Source organism: Lactuca saligna, chromosome 8 (genome assembly GCF_052625555.1).
Source record: "Lactuca saligna cultivar CGN05327 chromosome 8, ASM5262555v1, whole genome shotgun sequence".
NCBI lineage: Eukaryota > Viridiplantae > Streptophyta > Magnoliopsida > Asterales > Asteraceae > Lactuca > Lactuca saligna.
In genome coordinates this window covers 195421229-195427325 of record NC_136424.1, presented here as the reverse complement: position 1 = coordinate 195427325, position 6097 = coordinate 195421229, and the positions used below count along the sequence as shown (strand labels likewise).

General features: G+C 33.9%; 1 non-coding gene across 1 annotated transcript; it reads right to left on the bottom strand.

Annotated features, from left to right (window-relative positions):
* Positions 1 to 3781: 3781 nt before the first annotated feature.
* LOC145013415 (small nucleolar RNA R71) lies at positions 3782 to 3889 on the bottom strand. The gene has a single exon (XR_013664976.1). It is a non-coding gene; the product is annotated as a small nucleolar RNA R71 (small nucleolar RNA).
* Positions 3890 to 6097: the final 2208 nt, after the last annotated feature.

The following is a 6097-nucleotide window of genomic DNA, read 5'->3' as shown; positions in this document are numbered from 1 at the left end:
GAAAGGTCATTGGTATTAGGGTTTACATGAATATAACCCTAATCCAAAGTTTGTGGCCGATTTCTAGAAGTGTGTTACTATTCTCTCAAGTTTCCAAAGTTTGTGGTGATTTGTGACTTCCATTTGAGGTATCCACATTATTGGTGCTAGGCTATCAAACTCCAAGCAATCAACTACTACTAAAAGGTATGTAATTCTACTAGTGTTTTATGTTTCAAGTACCCCATAACATGCTAGTTATGATGTAAACCTTGGAAAATTATTATTTGCATGTATCTTAGAGAAAAAAAAGATCAAAGGTTTCTAGGATTGCATGTACACCATAGGAGTGTTAGAATGATCAAAACCTTTCATATTTTACTATTCAGAGGGATAAAAAATACAATGAAACTAGCTCAAAAGGAACACCAATCCAAAAAAGTAATGGTTTGGACTAAAACCCCCAAAAAATGCATACCACAAGGAAGAATTTTGCAATTTTGTCTTACATCTATTTTACTCGACGTTTGTCACTTTCCGTAATTATCGATTGGTGATAATTATCGTAATTGTTACATCCAAACATTTGTTTTGTAGTTCCACCATATACACAAATAAAAAAAATTCCTTCGTTATTATTTTCTATAACTATTATGATTATATTGTGTGCATCCTTTGATTCATGTGTGCGTTGAGCCACTAACATTTCATACTCTATCACCAAATTTGTTTGATCATATACTAATTGAATATGGATTAAGCTGATTATTTTGATTTTGTAAAAATGTATCAGCAACCTAATATGACATTTTATTAAATCTATGTAAGTTTCTGCCATTTCTTTTCATAATATTTTCTAGCAAAAACTCTAGATTTTAGCAAATGAAAGACTTAAAACATTAAACAACATAACTAGTTTATTCCCACCAAGGATCACCTTGCAAGAGCTGGAAAGAAAAACAACTACCATAAAGGGGTTATAAGAAAACCTTTGATGTACATTGGTTACTTAAGGGGAGGCTTGGTATTTGATGGAGAATGCAAATATCCAAGCTAGGAGCTCTCTATATGTATCCACCCAAACAAGTCTCCATGCCAATAATGAATGCTAGTTTTTTTACTTGATTAGAGTTTATCTTAAGCCTTCGAAACTTATATAAAATAAACCTTCAAAGGAGATCAAACTCTAAGCACAAAATAGAAACAAACTTGAAAATGAGAGAAGAAAGGGGACTATTTTTTGCTATTGGTTTTGCACTCAAAAAGGAAGAAGAAGAAGTAACTATCACAACTACTCTCTCTTATTATATATTTCATGAGTTAGATGAAACCCCAAGCTTTAAATTAATTCCTCAAGTACTTGCAAGCAACAAGGTGAGGGTGTAAGAAAGTCAAAGAAGCAATCCCACACTATACTCCTCCTAGTTTGCAATTTTAAGAGAGAAGAAAGAGAAGTAGCGGAAGCCATATAATCTCTTAAATAACTTGTAAATAACATGTTGAAATGGTCCATTACAAGTTTGATATGTTGTGAGTAACATTTAAATCATACAACATGATTAAAATGTAGCTATTTAAAATCTTTGTAATTATTATTTCCACGAAACAATAATTTTCGTATTCATTTCAAGTGATGATTTAATTTATTAATAAGCACATTATTTAATAAATAATCAGTTAATGTTTTATTATTATATTGTGTGACCATATAGGATAATATGTTAATAGGAAATATCACTTAATAATGATCCTGGAGCATAAAAGATCTTTCAATCTCCCACTTGCGTAATTTTCATTATGAACGGATATTGGACAGTGGTGAACGTCTAACAAAAGTTCACTTCCCCTAATAACACACGACGAAGTATCATTCATAAGAATCTAATTCCCCAAAATCTGAAAGCTACAACTAATGTATAGGTAGGTAATCAGGCATCCCTCTGTCATATACATCATGTTGAGGACGAGATACAAATCGTAGTTGATATGTGCATAATTAACTATATATCTAATGCATATATCTAATACTTTTAGCTAAAATTAAGCATAACATCGAACCAAAGATATGTATTATGTTTAAAATATGTTTTTTTACAGTGAATATTTGCTTGGGACCAAAAGGGAGCATACGAGGAGCTGGAAGCAGGAAATGGGTGCTAAAACAAAAAAAAGGAAACAATAAGACTGAAGACAACATTGTGGTGATATGACCACAATGTGGGAAATGGAATATTCATGACCGATTAGGATGACGTGGTACAAGATTTACTCTAAGACTGCATCGTGGTGGCGGCCAACCAGATGTAGTGATTCGATATTTACAATTATAAAAACCTAGACATTAGGTCGAAATCAGGGGCATACATTTGGTTTTCTGATGTTAATTGCGATTAAAAACCCTTAGAAATCCAGAAGAATATCAAAATTCAAGTGAAGCTCAAGGATTGAAGAAGATTTAGAATAATTCAACATAGAGCTAGTTCGTTTGCTTATTATACTCATATCTAACTTATTGTACTTAGATTTATTGTGTTTTTCTGCTATAATGAAGATGAGCTTAATGCATATTTGTTGATTTCGATATTACATGATTATATTTGATTTTACTTGTGTTTGATATTTATAAACCCTAGCATGTTTAGTACTAGTTTATATTGCTTATAAATCAGATTTTGTATGTTAATTGATCATATTAATTGCATGAATCTATCTCCTAATTTTTTATTATCATTAAATAGTTAGAGTTACCATTAATCATATCTTTGTTTAAGTAATTAAAACTAGTAACTTTAACTATGTTAGAGAGCATAACTAGTCTTAATTAGTGCCTGCTTGCTTAACTTGATCATAGGAGAGTCACTAAAATCATTCATAGTCCAATTGTGTGCTATTATCAATTTGGTGTTTAATTTGTGCATGGTCATTGCTTTGTCAATCATAAATTGGTAGGCCTAGATATTTGACCATAATAGCTTGTAAATTAGTAATCAATATAATCTATCCATTATAAATCAACCATATGAGAAAGTGAAATCGGATCCAGGAAGAAGTATTCTTTTAATTCTTGAAGATACTTTGTTTTCGTTGCTTGCTTACTTGTTAGGTGATATTAAGTTATTATGATATTAAAAACCCATAACCCCCCCTCCTACATAGTTTAAATTAAAAGTAGTTAATTAATTTAATTGAATTCCATTACCTGTGATCGACAGTCGACTTACCTGAGCTATACTATAACACGGCTTAGTAAACTTCCAAATCCAACAAATTCGAACTGTTTGAGAAGACTCCAAGTAAAAGGAGGTTGGAAATGAGCCAAATCATCTACCGAAGAATGTTCATAATATGATTTAGAGATAAAAAGTTTTTAAAGATCTGATCATATAAGGGACTGTCCAAGGGACTGAACATTGAAGAGATGAAAGACATTATGAGAATGATGATGGGCTATTACAATAAGGGGATAAGAGAAGAACATGGCCCAGGTCTAGTTACGCCCAGGATACCAGCCGAGTGAAGTTTCGAGCTTAAAGGGTACATTCTATCCATTCACAAGGACATACCTTTCTCCGGGAAAGAGTATGAAGATGTTTTCGAGTATATTGATTAGGTCAAAGACATTGCAAACTACTTTCATGTTCTTAATGTGCCAAGAGAATCTATGTTACTAAGGATGCTTTCGGTGACTTTTACAAGTGAATCCAAGTTTTGGTTGAAGTATCTTATACTCGGATCCATTACTACATGGGAAAACCTTCATGATGCTTTTATTGAGCAATTTAATCCACCTTTGAAGATTTAAAAGATTAAAAAGAAAATTTCTAACTTTCAACAAAAGGTTGGAGGATCATTATATGAAGCATGGGAGAGATATAATGGCTTGTTTAGAAGTTGCCCTCAACATGATCCTAATGTTCAACAAGAAGTTTCCATCTTCTATGCTTGAGTTAATGTAACTACTAGACAACTTCTTGACTTACAAGGGCCAATGACGAAGAAAGAGCAAGAAACTATAAAAGAATTAATTGAAGAATTTGCAAAGCACTCACGTGAAGAGGACAAGGGGGTGGAGGGAGTGAGAACTTGGCTATAATCATAGATACACTAGATAATATGGATAGTTGAATGATGAAATTGGATCAATCCATTCACGCGATAAGAGTTGGGTGTGATAATTGTAGTTATCCACATTTAACTAAGGATTGTGACTTGGATGAAATGGGAATAAGAGGGAACAAGTTTTCTACTCGAGTAGTGAAAAGTAAGATGAAGATTGGGGGAAGCCCAAGAAGGAGTGGTTACCATATGAAGAGTACCAGAAGCAAAAGGATGAGAAGTATAGACAAACTATTAGAGGCTTCTATCAGAAAGAGAAACCACCACTCACAAAGAAGATGGATTTTGAGTCGGTACTGCATAGATATATGGAAGAATATGAAAAGAGACATGATAAACTTGACGCTAATGTGAGAAATCATCAAGCTTCCTTCAAGAATATAGAAACTCAACTTGGGAAACTAACTACACTTGTCAATGAAAGATTACCACTTAAAAATCAAGACCCAAAATCACACGCTCATATCATGGCAATCTACACCAAAGAAGTGGTTCATTCTGAGCCAATAATTACCTATGAAGTGACTACAATACAATCTAAGTCATGTTTGGAACAAGTGAAGCCGAAGCAAAAAGGTCAAAAAGTGAATTGTTCTCTTATGATTCACCACGCCGTGGTCTCGATAAGATGAATTTTTTTATCTTTTCATTCGTATCAGCCTCTTTTGCCATTTCCTTCTCGAGCAATCAATCATTCTATGGAGCCCAAACAAAGGAAATTTATGGAACAAGTGCTCTTACTCTCGATTAATGCCCCATTCCTCAAATCAATGGATAAACTTCCAAAGTTTGCAAAAGATGTGATGACTAATCAGAAGGAGTTGAAAAAAGCCTCAACAATAGTTCTTAATGAGTTTTGTTCATCTACGATTATCAATGGATTACCAATCAAGATGGGAGATCTACGTCAAATCACATTACCCTCTAAATTTGGCAACTTTACATCTATTAATGCTTTAGCCGATTAGGGGGAAAGCATCAACCTCATGCCATACTCTTTCTAGCAAAAGCTCTAAGACACAAGGATGACCATTCGAATGGCGGGTCACTCGACCACTTACCCACGAGGAATCATTGAAGACTTTTTAGTAAAAGAAGGAGAATTTGTTTTTCTGGTCAACTTTGTGGTTCTCAACATGAAGGAAGATGAAGAACTTCCCATTATTTTAGGAAGACCATTTTTAGTACCGCAAGAGCATTGGTTGACATATATGACTCAAAGCTCAGACTTTGTGTGGAAGATGAAGCAATTACCTTTGAGATGAGCCTAAAGTGAGTCATGAAGCACGATAAGGTGAATTATCAAAGATGGATGCTATGGAAGAATATCTTCATGAGCTTGTTTTAATTGAAAAAATAATGGAAGAATAGTTGAAGGTTTGAGAGGAACCCCATGGTAAAAAATTCAAATTTTCGAAACCAAGAGCCTCAATTCCTATGACATTTGAGGTGATCGCTTTTACTACACCTAAGGTTCTAGATTAAGAAGAAATTGATGAAGTGGAAGAGGATTTGTATGAAGAAGTGGAGATAATTGATGAAGACAAGGGTGGGGAATTAAAAGAGCCAACTATGTTCAAGATGGAGGTAGACAAGGAAGGTCCTAAGGAAGATGACAAGAAGATGAACAAGGAAAAGAAGCAAGGAAAAGGGGTAAAGCATAAACATGAGGAAAGTGCGAATAAAAGAAGAAGAGGAATTCGAAAAAGGCATCCAATAGAAGGGTTCAAGCTTATAAACGAAAATGGAGGCAGCAAAAGGAGAAAAGCGAGAACCCACTACCAACCGCAACAACGTAGAGTAGGAAGGAGTCCAGCTCACGACTCCTCAAAAAGAAGCGCTTTTTGGGAGGCAACCCGATTTTTAGAGTTTGTATTCATTTTTCACTTTGATTTTTAGTGTTTCTCTAGTCTTATAAATTTATTTTGTAGTGAAAAAGGAAGATAGATGAAGCAGTGAAGGAGCTTAATGGATAAGAAGATGTGCAAATTTTTGAAGATCA